This window comes from Oncorhynchus clarkii, unplaced genomic scaffold, assembly GCF_045791955.1.
Source record: "Oncorhynchus clarkii lewisi isolate Uvic-CL-2024 unplaced genomic scaffold, UVic_Ocla_1.0 unplaced_contig_13468_pilon_pilon, whole genome shotgun sequence".
In the NCBI taxonomy this organism is placed as follows: Eukaryota; Metazoa; Chordata; class Actinopteri; order Salmoniformes; family Salmonidae; genus Oncorhynchus; species Oncorhynchus clarkii.
Window position 1 is genome coordinate 412,972 of NW_027257940.1, and position 14,127 is coordinate 427,098.

Sequence of the window (14,127 nt, forward strand, 5' to 3'; positions counted from 1 at the left end):
CCTATACAGTACACTACTATAGACCAGAGCCCTATTCCCTATATAGTGCACTACTATAGACCAGAGCCCTATTCCATATATAGTGCACTACTATAGACCAGGGCCCTATTCCCTATATAGTACACTACTTTAGACCAGAGCCCTATTCCCTATATAGTACACTACTTTAGACCAGAGCCCTATTCCCTATATAGTGCACTACTTTAGACCAGAGCCCTATTCCCTATATAGTACACTACTTTAGACCAGAGCCCTATTCCCTATATAGTGCACTACTTTAGACCAGAGCCCTATTCCCTATATAGTACACTACTCTAGACCAGAAGCCTATTCCCTATGTAGTGCAGTACTTTTGACCAGGACCTTTAGGGTGTCATTTGGGACACTGTTCTCTGTTGCTCCTGGGACTTCTAGCTGTAAATAAGGAGGGAGGACTGTAGACGTTCGAGGTCACAGCAGCACACACACACACACACACACACACACACACGCACACAAAGCACATAAAGGAGATGGATGACATGTAGAGAGAGAGTGGTAGCTTTTGTTTTGCTGTGTGGGGAGGGGAGTTATGGGAGAGAGGACAGCAGAGCGTTGTCCTGCATGGTGGAGGGATTTGATCCGGGAGCCGCTGCATATGATTTGATCCCTAGTCTAGCCCCACTCCTATACCCCAGCCCTAGTCTAGCCCCACTCCTATACCCCAGCCCTAGTCTAGCCCCACTCCTATACCCCAGCCCTAATCTAGCCCCACTCCTATACCCCAGCCCTAGTCTAGCCCCAATCCTATACCCCAGCCCTAGTCTAGCCCCAGCCCTAGTCTAGCCCCACTCCTATACCCCAGCCCTAGTCTAGCCCCACCCCTATACCCCACTCCTATACCCCAGCCCTAGTCTAGCCCCACTCCTATACCCCAGCCCTAGTCTAGCCCCACCCCTATACCCCACTCCTATACCCCAGCCCTAGTCTAGCCCCACTCCTATACCCCAGCCCTAGTCTAGCCCCACTCCTATACCCCAGCCCTAGTCTAGCCCCACCCCTATACCCCACTCCTATACCCCAGCCCTAGTCTAGCCCCACTCCTATACCCCAGACCTAGTCTAGCCCCACTCCTATACCCCAGCCCTAGTCTAGCCCCACTCCTATACCCCAGCCCTAGTCTAGCCCCACTCCTATACCCCAGCCCTAGTCTAGCCCCACTCCTATACCCCAGCCCTAGTCTAGCCCCACTCCTATACCCCAGCCCTAGTCTAGCCCCACTCCTATACCCCAGCCCTAGTCTAGCCCCACTCCTATACCCCAGCCCTAGTCTAGCCCCACTCCTATACCCCAGCCCTAGTCTAGCCCCACTCCTATGCTGCTCTGGAATGGATTGAACTGATCCTACTTAATGCCTCATTCAGGAGATTGGACTGGGTTACAGGACTGGGGCTAGACTGGGGCTAGACTAGGGCTGGGGCTAGACTAGGGCTAGACTAGGGCTGGGGCTAGACTAGGACTGGGTTACAGGACTGGGGCTAGACTAGGGCAGGGGCTAGACTAGGGCTAGACTAGGACTGAGGCTAGACTAGGGCTAGACTAGGGCTGGGGCTAAACTAGGGCTAGACTAGGGCTGGGGCTAGACTAGGGCTGGGGTATAGGAGTGGGGCTAGACTAGGGCTGGGGCTAAACTAGGGCTGGGGTATAGGAGTGGGGCTAGACTAGGGCTGGGGTATAGGAGTGGGGCTAGACTAGGGCTGGGGTATAGGAGTGGGGCTAGACTAGGGCTGGGGTATAGGAGTGGGGTATAGGGGTGGGGCTAGACTAGGGCTGTGGTATAGGGGTGGGGCTAGACTAGGGCTGGGGTATAGGAGTGGGGCTAGACTAGGGCTGGGGTATAGGAGTGGGGTATAGGGGTGGGGCTAGACTAGGGCTGGGGTATAGGAGTGGGGCTAGACTAGGGCTGGGGTATAGGAGTGGGGCTAGACTAGGGCTGGGGTATAGGAGTGAAGCTAGACTATGGCTGGGGTATAAGGGTGGGGCTAGACTAGGGCTGGGGTGTAGGAGTGGGGCTAGACTAGGGCTTGGGTGTAGGAGTGGGGCTAGACTAGGGCTGGGGTATATGAGTGGGGCTAGACTAAGGCTGGAGTATTGGAGTGGGGCTAGACTAGGGCTGGGGCTAGACTAGGGCTGGGGTATATGAGTGGGGCTAGACTAAGGCTGGGGTATTGGAGTGGGCCTAGACTAGGTCTGGGGTATAGGAGTGGGGCTAGACTAGGGCTGGGGTATAGGAGTGGGGCTAGACTAGGGCTGGGTTATAGGAGTGGGGCTATACTAGGGCTGGGATATAGGAGTGGGGCTAGACTAGGGCTGGGGTATAGGAGTGGGGCTAGACTAGGGCTGGGGTATAGGAGTGGGGCTAGACTAGGGCTGGGGTGTAGGAGTGGGGCTAGATTAGGTCTGGGGTATAGGAGTGGGGCTAGACTAGGGCTGGGGTATATGAATGGGGCTAGACTAAGGCTGGGGTATTGGAGTGGGGCTAGACTAGGGCTGGGGCTAGACTAGGGCTGGGGTATATGAGTGGGGCTAGACTAAGGCTGGGGTATTGGAGTGGGGCTAGACTAGGTCTGGGGTATAGGAGTGGGGCTAGACTAGGGCTGGGTTATTGGAGTGGGGCTAGACTAGGGCTGGGACTAGACTATGGCTGGGATATAGGAGTGGGGCTAGACTAGGGCTGGGGTATAGGAGTGGGGCTAGACTAGGGCTGGGGTATAGGAGTGGGGCTAGATTAGGTCTGGGGTATAGGAGTGGGGCTAGACTCGGGCTGAGGTATAGAAGTGGGGCTAGACTAGGGCTTGGGCTAGACTAGGGCTGGGGTTTTGGAGTGATATAGGGCTGGGGATGATATAGGGATGGGGATGATACAGGGATGGGATGATATAGGGCTAGGGATGATACAGGGATGGGATGATACAGGGCTGGGATGATACAGGTCTGGGGATGATACAGGGAGGGGGATGATACAGGGATGGGATGATACAGGGCTGGGCCTGATATAGGGCTAGGGGTGATATAGGGCTAGGGATGATTTAGGGCTAGGGATGATATAGGGCTAGGGATGATACAGGGCTGGGGATGATATAGGGCTAGGGATGATACAGGGATGGGGATGATATAGGGCTAGGGATTATATAGGGCTGGGGATGACACAGGGCTGGGATGATCCAGGGCTGGGCCTGACATAGGGCTAGGGATGATACAGGGCCGAGCCTGATATAGGGCTAGGGATGATACAGGGCTGGGCCTGATATAGGGCTAGGGATGATACAGGGCTGAGCCTGATATAGGGCTAGGGATGATACAGGGCTGGGATGATACAGGGCTGGGATGATACAGGGATGGGATGATACAGGGATGGTGCTTTCCACGGTTGCATTGTCTGCAACCTTAATTGATGGTGTTGGAGTCGTGCCTGGCCATGCAGTCATGGGTGAACAGGGAGTACAGGAGGGAACTGAGCACGCACCCCTGGGGGACCCCTGTGTTGAGGATCAGCGTGGCAGATGTGTTGTTACCTACCCTTACCACCTGGGGACGGCCCGTCAGGAAGTCCAGGATGTTTAGTCCCAGGGTCCTTAGCTTAGTGATGAGCTTTGAGGGCACTATGGTGTTGAACGCTGAACTATAGTCAATGAACAGCATTCTCACGTAGGTGTTATTTTTGTCCAGGTGAGAAAGGGCAGTGTGGAGTGCGACTGAGATTCTGACATCTGTAGATCTGTTGGGGCGGTGTGCAAATTGAAGTGGGTCTAGGGTTTCCGGGATGACGGTATTGATGTGAGCCATGACCAGCCTTTCAAAGCCCTTCATGGCTACAGACGTGAGTGCTGCGGGGCGGTAGTCACTTAGGCAGGTTACCTTCGCTTTCTTGGGCACAGGGACTATGGTGGCCTGCTTGAAACATGTAGGTATTACAACAGTACAATCTGGGAAGGCACAACTCGTCGGTCCTTGTCACGGATAAGCTATTGCAGCAGACGACCACAAACAGTATCTGTGTGAAATATATAGTGTCTGGTCATCTATCTGATAATAATCAGTCATCTCTCTCTCTCTCTTGTCCTAACAGAGGCAGTCCAGAATCCCCACATCAGGACAGCCAAGAAGGATCGTCTCGACCTGGACAGACAGACAGTATTCTCCTACAGCTGTATTGGATCAGGACAGACAGACGACCAAGAATCTGACCCAAACACCACCCTTCTGATCAGGACAGACAGACGGCCAAGGATCTGACCCAACTACCACCCTTCTGATCAGGACAGACAGACAGACGGCCAAGGATCTGACCCAAACACCACCCTTCTGATCAGGACAGACAGACGGCCAAGGATCTGACCCAAACACCACCCTTCTGATCAGGACAGACAGACAGGCGGCCAAGGATCTGACCCAACTACCACCCTTCTGATCAGGACAGACAGACAGATGGCCAAGGATCTGACCCAACTACCACCCTTCTGATCAGGACAGACAGACGGCCAAAGATCTGACCCAACCACCACCCTTCTGATCAGGACAGACAGACGACCAAGGATCTGACCCAACCACCACCCTTCTGATCAGGACAGACAGACGACCAAGGATCTTACCCAACCACCACCCTTCTGATCAGGACAGACAGACGACCAAGGATCTGACCCAACCACCACCCTTCTGATCAGGACAGACAGACGACCAAGGATCTGACCAAACCACCACCCTTCTGATCAGGACAGACAGACAGCCAAGGATCTGACCCAACCACCACCCTTCTGATCAGGACAGACAGACGACCAAGGATCTGACCCAACCACCACCCTTCTGATCAGGACAGACAGACGACCAAGGATCTGACCCAACCACCACCCTTCTGATCAGGACAGACAGACGACCAAGGATCTTACCCAACCACCACCCTTCTGATCAGGACAGACAGACGACCAAGGATCTGACCCAACCACCACCCTTCTGATCAGGACAGACAGACGACCAAGGATCTGACCAAACCACCACCCTTCTGATCAGGACAGACAGACAGCCAAGGATCTGTCCCAACCACCACCCATTCTGATCAGGACAGACAGACGACCTAGGATCTGACCCAACCACCACCCGTCTGATCAGGACAGACAGACGACCAAGGATCTGACCCAACCACCACCCTTCTGATCAGGACAGACAGACGGCCAAGGATCCGACCCAACCACCACCCTTCTGATCAGGACAGACAGACGACCAAGGATCTGACCCAACCACCACCCTTCTGGAAACCTGTGCCTTCCACCAACTCCATCACATCCATTTAACTTTTGTTCTCTGATTGTTGTTATTTTGGGGTGGAGCTCTGCAGCTGGATGCATCTCCAGTGCTGTCCTGCCACCTAGTGGTCAACTGGATACTTCTCCCGTACTGTCCTGCCCCCTAGTGGTCAACTGGATACTTATCCCGTACTGTCTTGCCCCCTAGTGGACAACTGGATACTTCTCCCATACTGTCCTGCCCCCTAGTGGTCAACTGGATACTTCTCCCGTACTGTCCTGCCCCCTAGTGGTCAACTGGATACTTCCCCCGTACTGTCCTGCCCCCTGGTGGACAACTGGATACTTCTCCCGTACTGTCCTGCCCCCTAGTGGTCAATGGGATACTTCTCCCGTACTGTCCTGCCCCCTAGTGGACAACTGGATACTTCTCCCGTACTGTCCTGCCCCCTAGTGGTCAACGGGATACTTCTCCCGTACTGTCCTGCCCCCTGGTGGACAACTGGAGACTTCCCCCGTACTGTCCTGCCCCCTAGTGGTCAACGGGATACTTCTCCCGTACTGTCCTGCCCCCTGGTGGTCAATGGGATACTTCTCCCGTACTGTCCTGCCCCCTAGTGGTCAACGGGATACTTCTCCCGTACTGTCCTGCCCCCTGGTGGACAACTGGATACTTCTCCCGTACTGTCCTGCCCCCTAGTGGTCAACGGGATACTTCTCCCGTACTGTCCTGCCCCCTGGTGGTCAACTGGATACTTCTCCCGTACTGTCCTGCCCCCTGGTGAACAACGGACAACCACCACTGCCATGTGTTGTTGTTGGTGGCATGGGATCGAACCGTTCTCTCTCTCTCTCGGGAAGAAACACTCAACTCAACTCTTAACAACAGGCCGTGCCACCGTTAATCATCATTCTGAAGTCCTAAAACACGTGTGTTTTTTGAAACATTTCTTTAGAAAAAGACCTTGTGTTAGCGGGTTGCTTCGTATCGGAAGGAAGGATTCCCGATATGTCCAACACCAGTCCGTCCATACTAATGTTGTGTAAAGTTGTGGGAGTAGAACATTTAGTATATTTTTTTGTAATGCATTTCTTTTCTCTCCTGATTTATATTTTTCTAAAATGATCATGTGATCCAATGGACATATTGACAATGATGCAAATGCAACTGCAATACAAAATGACAACTATGACTGGTGTCAAAAAAATTCATGGGCCAAAAGTTTATAGTCTATCTCAGATATATACGTCCAGTCAAGGGGGTGTTAGACCATATTGTCTGGTCAGGAACACACCCATCTCCCTAACAGGAAATGTCCCTGACAGGAAATGTCCCCGACAGGAAATACTTTTGTGATGTCTTTCCACTTTCTGGTAATTTCCCCTAAAAAAAGAGATAGATGATCTGTTTGTTTCTATGTCAGGGGGATTTAAATATGAAGGAGTAATTTAGCCATTCTCTACGTCAGGGGGATGTAAATATGAAGGAGTAATTTAGCCATTCTCTACGTCAGGGGGATTTAAATATGAAGGAGTAATTTAGCCATTCTCTATGTCAGGGGGATTTAAATATGAAGGAGTAATTTAGCCATTCTCTCAATCAGGGGGATTTAAATATGAAGGAGTAATTTAGCCATTCTCTAACTTCCTGTGGCCTGTTCTTCTTGCAAAGCATCAAGTAATCATGTACGCATTCCTGCATAACAAGGCATTATGTGGTGTGTGTGTGTGTGTGTGTGTGTGTGTGTGTGTGTGTTTGTGTGTGTGTTTGATCCGAATACAGGTTTACAGACTGTTTTGACCCTGTTTCTGCAGTGTTGAGTTGTGACACATGTAATATCATTTAAACTGCCATCCTCGTACAGCGCAGACTGGGCCTGATGTTATCCAGCCGTATACCTTAGAGATTTAATCCCACCGATGCCCTTAAATTAGCAATCCATAGTCCATATCAGCCAGCCGTCCCAATCCGTTAGTATTCAGCCAGCTGTCCTGTCCCAATCCGTTGGTAGAGTATTTAGCCAGCCGTCCTGTCCCAATCCGTTGGTAGAGTATTCAGCCAGCCGTCCTGTCCCAATCCGTTGGTAGAGTATTCAGCCAGCCATCCTGTCCCAATCCGTTAGTATTCAGCCAGCCGTCCTGTCCCAATCCGTTAGTAGAGTATTCTGCTAGTCGTCCTGTTCCAATCCGTTAGTATTCTGCCAGCTGTCCTGTCCCAATCCGTTAGTATTCTGCCAGCCGTCCTGTCCCAATCTGTTAGTATTCAGCCAGCCATCCTGTCCCAATCCGTTAGTATTCAACCAGCCGTCCTGTCCCAATCCGTTAGTAGAGTATTCAGCCAGCCATCCTGTCCCAATCCGTTAGTATTCAGCCAGCCATCCTGTCCTAATCCATTAGTACTCAGCCAGCCGTCCTGTCCCAATCCGTTAGTACTCAGCCAGCCATCCTGTCCCAATCCGTTAGTACTCAGCCAGCCGTCCTGTCCCAATCCGTTAGTACTCAGCCAGCCATCCTGTCCCAATCCGTTAGTACTCAGCCAGCCATCCTGTCCCAATCCGTTAGTACTCAGCCAGCCGTCCTGTCCCAATCCGTTAGTACTCTGCCCAGCTCTCTGTGTGTCTGTGAGAGTGGATTAACGTTATGTCTGTGTGTGGAGAGGCCTCCATCACCATACATTCCTAAAGGCACCCTATTCCCTACGTAGTGCACTACTAAAAGTAGTGTACACTGGGATTTACTTTGACCAATAGGGCTCCGGTCAAAAGTAGTGCGCTATATAGGGGATAGGGTGCCATTTAGGATCCTGGCTTGATCTCCATCCATCCAGTACCTTTGGTTGAAATGTTCCTCCTAAAACAAAGCTGCCAAATTGGTTTGAAGCCGAAAGTTGTGTTTCTATGTATGTTGAACTGGTTTAAGTGTTTCAGTTTAAACCTCGTTCCCTTTAAAATGTTGTTTTTATTGGAAAATGATCATTTGTTCAATTGTTGATATCTTCAGAAGATCGTAAGAGTTGTGGAATAAACTGAAAACAAGATGTGGTTGTTTTGTTGTTGTTTGAATGCTGCTTCATGGACATTGGCCTTTTCTCATTTGGGAAAAAAAAGTCTGTCACCCCGTCCCCTATCCTCTGTCCCCTCCCCTCCGCCCCTCCTCCATCCCCTCCCCTCTGTCCTGTCCTCTCTCCGTCCCCTCTCCTCTGTCCTGTCCTCTCTCCGTCCCCTCTCCTCTGCCCTGTCCTCTCTCCGTCCCCTCTCCTCTGTCCTGTCCTCTCTCCGTCCCCTCTCCTCTGTCCTGTCCTCTCTCCGTCCCCTCTCCTCTGTCCTGTCCTCTCTCCTCTGTCCCTCCTCCATCCCCTCTCCTCCATCCTGTCCTCTCCCCCCCCTCTCCCCCCCTCTCCTCCATCCTGTCCTCTCCCCCCCCTCTCCCCCCCTCTCCTCTAATTGAGGTAAGGCCATTGACATTATGAATTACATGTGTCTCAGCAGCCTCTGGGTGGCGACATTTACCACGGTTTCATATGAACGGCAAGGAGAGACACCAGGAGAGACACCACAGTTTCATATGAACAACAAGGAGAGACACCACGGTTTCATATGAATGGTAAGGAGAGACACCAGGAGAGACACCACGGTTTCATATGAACAACAAGGAGAGACACCACGGTTTCATATGAACGGCAAGGAGAGACACCACCGTTTCATATGAATGGTAAGGAGAGACACAACGGTTTCATATGAATGGCAAGGAGAGACACCACGGTTTCATATGAATGGTAAGGAGAGACACCAGGAGAGACACCACCGTTTCATATGAACAGCAAGGAGAGACACCAGGAGAGACACCACGGTTTCATATGAACAACAAGGAGAGACACCACGGTTTCATATGAATGGCAAGGAGAGACACCAGGAGAGACACCACCGTTTCATATGAACAGCAAGGAGAGACACCAGGAGAGACACCACGGTTTCATATGAACAACAAGGAGAGACACCACGGTTTCATATGAACAACAAGGAGAGACACCACGGTTTCATATGAATGGTAAGGAGAGACACCAGGAGAGACACCACCGTTTCATATGAACAGCAAGGAGAGACACCAGGAGAGACACCACGGTTTCATATGAGCAACAAGGAGAGACACCACGGTTTCATATGAATGGCAAGGAGAGACACCGTTTCATATGAACAACAAGGAGAGACACCAGGAGAGACACCACGGTTTCATATGAACAACAAGGAGAGACACCAGGAGAGACACCACGGTTTCATATGAATGGCAAGGAGAGACACCAGGAGAGACACCACCGTTTCATATGAATGGCAAGGAGAGACACCAGGAGAGACACCACCGTTTCATATGAACAGCAAGGAGAGACACCAGGAGAGACACCACCGTTTCATATGAACAACAAGGAGAGACACCACGGTTTCATATGAACGGCAAGGAGAGACACCACCGTTTCATATGAATGGTAAGGAGAGACACCAGGAGAGACACCACCGTTTCATATGAACAGCAAGGAGAGACACCAGGAGAGACACCACGGTTTCATATGAACAACAAGGAGAGACACCACGGTTTCATATGAATGGCAAGGAGAGACACCAGGAGAGACACCACCGTTTCATATGAACAGCAAGGAGAGACACCAGGAGAGACACCACGGTTTCATATGAACAACAAGGAGAGACACCACGGTTTCATATGAACAACAAGGAGAGACACCACGGTTTCATATGAATGGTAAGGAGAGACACCAGGAGAGACACCACCGTTTCATATGAACAGCAAAGAGAGACACCAGGAGAGACAACACGGTTTCATATGAACAACAAGGAGAGACACCACGGTTTCATATGAACAACAAGGAGAGACAACGTTTCAAATGAACAACAAGGAGAGACACCGTTGTTTCAAATTAACGGCACGGAAAGAGGAAGGCACTACCAAACAAACACTTTGACACCGTCATACAAAACTGTCTGCTAGGGCCTTAAAGCAGTCTTTATTATAACCCTTATAGTAAAGGGACTAGGGCCTTGGTAACCCTTATAGTAAAGGGACTAGGGCCTTGGTAACCCTTATAGTAAAGGGACTAGGGCCTTGGTAACCCTTATAGTAAAGGGACTAGGGCCTTATAGTAAAGGGACTAGGGCCTTGGTAACCCTTATAGTAAAGGGACTAGGGCCTTGGTAACCCTTATAGTAAAGGGACTAGGGCCTTCGTAACCCTTATAGTAAAGGGACTAGGGCCTTGGTAACACTTATAGTAAAGGGACTAGGGCCTTGGTAACCCTTATAGTAAAGGGACTAGGGCCTTGGTAACCCTTATAGTAAAGGGACTGGGGCCTTATAGTAAAGGGACTAGGGCCTTATAGTAAAGGGACAAGGGCCTTGGTAAACCTTATAGTAAAGGGACTAGGGCCTTATAGTAAAGGGACTAGGGCCTTGGTAACCCTTATAGTAAAGGGACTAGGGCCTTATAGTAAAGGGACTAGGGCCTTGGTAACCCTTATAGTAAAGGGACTAGGGCCTTGGTAAACCTTATAGTAAAGGGACGAGGGCCTTGGTAACCCTTATAGTAAAGAGACTAGGGCCTTGGTAACCCTTATAGTAACGGGACTAGGGCCTTATAGTAAAGGGACTAGGGCCTTGGTAACCCTTATAGTAAAGAGACTAGGGCCTTGGTAACCCTTATAGTAAAGGGACTAGGGCCTTATAGTAAAGGGACTATGGCCTTGCTAACCCTTATAGTAAAGGGACTAGGGCCTTGGTAACCCTTATAGTAAAGGGACTAGGGCCTTGGTAACCCTTATAGTAAAGGGACTAGGGCCTTATAGTATAGGGACTAGGGCCTTGGTAACCCTTATAGTAAAGGGACTAGGGCCTTATAGTATAGGGACTAGGGCCTTGGTAAACATTATAGTAAAGGGACTAGGGCCTTGGTAACCCTTATAGTAAAGGGACTAGGGCCTTGGTAACCCTTATAGTAAAGAGACTAGGGCCTTGGTTAACCTTATAGTAAAGGGACTAGTGCCTTATAGTAAAGGGACTAGGGCCTTGGTAAACCTTATAGTAAAGGGACTAGGGCCTTGGTAACCCTTATAGTAAAGGGACTAGGGCCTTGGTAAACCTTATAGTAAAGAGACTAGGGCCTTGGTAACCCTTATAGTAAAGGGACTAGGGCCTTGGTAACCCTTATAGTAAAGGGACTAGGGCCTTGGTAACCCTTATAGTAAAAGGACTAGGGCCTTGGTAACCCTTATTGTAAAGGGACTAGGGCCTTATAGTAAAGGGACTAAGGCCTTGGTAAACCTTATAGCAAAGGGACTCGGGCCTTATAGTAAAGGGACTAGGGCCTTGGTAAACCTTATAGTAAAAGGACTAGGGCCTTGGTAAACCTTATAGTAAAGGGACTAGGGCCTTGGTAACCCTTATAGTAAAGGGACTAGGGCCTTGGTAAACCTTATAGTAAAGGGACTAGGGCCTTATAGTAAAGGGACTAGGGCCTTGGTAAACCTTATAGTAAAGGGACTAGGGCCTTGGTAACCCTTATAGTAAAGGGACTAGGGCCTTATAGTAAAGGGACTAGGGCCTTGGTGAACATTATAGTAAAGGGACTAGGGCCTTGGTAAACCTTATAGTAAAGCGACTAGGGCCTTATAGTAAAGGGACTAGGGCCTTGTAGTAAAGGGACTAGGGCCTTGGTAAACCTTATAGTAAAGGGACTAGGGTCTTGGTAAACATAGTACAGGGACTAGGGCCTTGGTAAACCTAGTACAGGGACTAGGGCCTTGGTAACCCTTATAGTAAAGGGACTAGGGCCTTGGTAACCCTTATAGTAAAGGGACTAGGGCCTTGGTAAACCTTATAGTAAAGGGACTAGGGCCTTGATAAACCTTATAGTAAAGGGACTAGGGCCTTATAGTAAAGGGACTAGGGCCTTGGTAACCCTTATAGTAAAGGGACTAGGGCATTGGTAAACCTTATAGTAAAGGGACTAGGGCCTTATAGTAAAGGGACTAGGGCCTTGGTAACCCTTATAGTAAAGGGACTAGGGCCTTGGTAAACCCTATAGTAAAGGGACTAGGGCCTTGGTAAACCTTATAGTAGAGGGACTAGGGCCTTGGTAACCCTTATAGTAAAGGGACTAGGGCCTTATAGTAAAGGGACTAGGGCCTTGGTAACCCTTATAGTAAAGGGACAAGGGCCTTATAGTAAAGGGACTAGGGCCTTGGTAACCCTTATAGTAAAGGGACTAGGGCCTTGGTAACCCTTATAGTAAAGGGACTAGGGCCTTATAGTAAAGGGACTAGGGCCTTGGTAACCCTTATAGTAAAGTGACTAGGGCCTTGGTAAGCCCTATAGTAAAGGGACTAGGGCCTTGGTAAACCTTATAGTAGAGGGACTAGGGCCTTGGTAAACCTTATAGTAAAGGGACTAGGGCCTTATAGTAAAGGGTCTAGGGCCTTGGTAACCCTTATAGTAAAGGGACTAGGGCCTTATAGTAAAGGGACTAGGGCCTTGGTAACCCTTATAGTAAAGGGACTAGGGCCTTATAGTAAAGGGACTAGGGCCTTGGTAACCCTTATAGTAAAGGGACTAGGGCCTTGGTAACCCTTATAGTAAAGGGACTAGGGCCTTGGTAACCCTTATAGTAAAGGGACTAGGGCCTTATAGTAAAGGGACCAGGGCCATGGTAACCCTTATAGTAAAGGGACTAGGGCCTTGGTAACCCTTATAGTAAAGGGACTAGGGCCTTATAGTAAAGGGACTAGGGCCTTGGTAACCCTTATAGTAAAGGGACTAGGGCCTTATAGTAAAGGGACTAGGGCCTTGGTAACCCTTATAGTAAAGGGACTAGGGCCTTGGTAACCCTTATAGTAAAGGGACTAGGGCCTTGGTAACCCTTATAGTAAAGGGACTAGGGCCTTATAGTAAAGGGACCAGGGCCATGGTAACCCTTATAGTAAAGGGACTAGGGCCTTGGTAACCCTTATAGTAAAGGGACTAGGGCCTTATAGTAAAGGGACTAGGGCCTTGGTGAACATTATAGTAAAGGGACTAGGGCCTTGGTAAACATAGTACAGGGACTAGGGCCTTGGTAAACATAGTACAGGGACTAGGGCCTTGGTGAACATTATAGTAAAGGGACTATGGCCTTGGTAACCCTTATAGTAAAGGGACTAAGGCCTTGGTAACCCTTATAGTAAAGGGACTAGGGCCTTATAGTAAAGGGATTAGGGCCTTGGTAAACCTTATAGTAAAGGGACTAGGGCCTTGGTAAACCTTATAGTAAATGGACTAGGGCCTTGGTAACCCTTATCGTAAAGGGACTAGGGCCTTGGTAACCCTTATAGTAAAGGGACTAGGGCCTTGGTAACCCTTATAGTAAAGGGACTAGGGCCTTATAGTAAAGGGACTAGGGCCTTGGTAACCCTTATAGTAAAGGGACTAGGGCCTTGGTAACCCTTATAGTAAAGGGACTAGGGCCTTGGTAACCCTTATAGTAAAGGGACTGGGGCCTTGGTAAACCTTATAGTAAAGGGACTAGGGCCTTGGTAACCCTTATAGTAAAGGGACTAGGGCCTTATAGTAAAGGGACTAGGGCCTTGGTAAACCTAGTAAAGGGACTAGGGCCTTGGTAACCCTTATAGTAAAGGGACTAGGGCCTTGGTAAGCCTTATAGTAATGGATGGGATGGTTTCCCTGATGAAGTACTCAACACACCTAGGGATGGTTTCCCTGATGAAGTACTCAATACTCCTAGGGATGGTTTCCCTGATGAAGTACTCAACACTCCTAGGGATGGTTTAAGTACTCAACACTCCTAGGGATGG